This window comes from Delphinus delphis, chromosome X (genome assembly GCF_949987515.2).
Source record: "Delphinus delphis chromosome X, mDelDel1.2, whole genome shotgun sequence".
NCBI lineage: Eukaryota > Metazoa > Chordata > Mammalia > Artiodactyla > Delphinidae > Delphinus > Delphinus delphis.
In genome coordinates this window covers 116173416-116175136 of record NC_082704.1, presented here as the reverse complement: position 1 = coordinate 116175136, position 1721 = coordinate 116173416, and the positions used below count along the sequence as shown (strand labels likewise).

The window sequence follows — 1721 nt, the reverse complement described above, 5'->3', positions numbered from 1 at the left end:
CCACAGCACAGACCATCTGGTCTTCATATATATAGGTAAGAGGTGATATATCCCTAACACTTCTTGTTACCATGATTTTTACAGGTATTCAAGTAATAAATGATAGATTCCTAACCAATTCTTATAACCATTGGTTTCCACATCTTACATTTTAGAGAAAGATTATGTTTAGCTCTGTGAGTGCTGAGGGATTGTACGTATTCAGGTAATTATCATGGTCTTCCCCATCCCCGCCCCCAGGTAGTAATCATGGGGTTTTTATAGGGTTTTTGTAAGAAATTATGATGTTATCTGATAATGGTATTGACCTTGAATTAATCCAAGTGTCCAGATAGACTTGATATGCTCTATAATGATGGAGTCACCATGGTTGTTTGCATATGTTCTGGTAAAAAAAAGTTGTATCCTTTAACATATATTTCACAAGGTGGTTGTCAGGTTCCTATCAAGATACCATGATAAATTAAACAGTGGTCATTAACAGGGGGACATTTCTGATATCTAGGTAAGTGATGATCTTCATATGAGAGACCATCTGATCTTCATATATCTGTGTAAATGATGTTGGATCACTTACATGGGTTTTACGTGTGAGTTCTTAGCAGGTAGTCAGGTAAGAAATGATAATGTTTTGCCAGTTCTAGTGACCGTGTTATCCTGCTGTTTTTTTTTTTTTTTTTATCCTGCTGTTTTATATTTTACAGAAAATGTATGTTTAACCCTGCGAGTATTGAGTAATCTGCATTTACTCAGGTAACTATCCTGGAATTCTGCTTCATAATAGTAACGATGGGGTTTTGTAGATGTAAAGTCAAGAGATGATGGTGTCTCTAAATATGGCTAGACCTTGAATACTGCAAAAATCTAGTTGATGGGTCCTGCAGTGGTGGAAGTGAAGAAGGTTATTTGCAGGAATTCTTGTGGGAAATGTGTGTCTGTAGATAAAACATTTGTCACTATGTGTTTTTCAGGTTCCAGTCAAGAGATCATAGTGAACCTCATCATCATCATCAAGAGACTTTGCATGAATCCCAGTAAGTGACGATGTGAGCCTTAAGCACCTTACAGATCATGTGATCTTCAGATTTAGGTAAATGCGGATGATGTCACAGTAGTAACCATGGGATATTTGCAGGTGTGCAGTGAAGAGTTGACGGCGTCTCTAACAGTGGTGTAGAAATTGGACTACTGCAAATATCAGGTAGGTCGATAGGTCCTACAGTGATGGATGAGGAAGGTCATTTAAGGTATCCAGGTGAAAATGTGTCTCCCTGGACACATTTGTCGCAATATATTTTTCAGGATCCAATCAAGAAACCATGGTGACTTCATAAGTGATTGTTAACAGAGACTTTGCTTATATCCAGGTAAGTGATGCTATGTCTTTAAGCCGCCTTCAAATATCTGATCTTCAGATTTCTTGGTAAGTGAGGATGGTGTATCTAACATTTGTGCACCATGTTTTTTTATTAAGATATTCAGGTAAGAAGTGACACTGTCTCAACCAAATCTAGTAAGCATTAGACCTTACAGGATAAGAATTTAAATATAATGTATGTTGAACCTAGGTAGTGCTAGAGGTATATGCGGGTAAGGGACCCTACAGTTCCATACCACAGTACTGATCGGGAGATTTTTACATGTGCCCTGCAGAGAGGTGATGGTGTCTCTAAGAACATTATTGGCCTTGAAGTACTGCCAGGTTGATGGTTCCCTCATTG

General features: G+C 38.1%; 1 long non-coding RNA gene across 1 annotated transcript; it reads left to right on the top strand.

Annotated features, from left to right (window-relative positions):
* Positions 1-367: 367 nt before the first annotated feature.
* Positions 368-1399, top strand: LOC132418813 (uncharacterized). Its single transcript, XR_009518041.1, has 4 exons — positions 368-753; positions 972-1034; positions 1136-1201; positions 1303-1399. It is a non-coding gene; the product is annotated as an uncharacterized lncRNA (long non-coding RNA).
* The last annotated feature ends 322 nt before the right edge of the window (positions 1400-1721 follow it).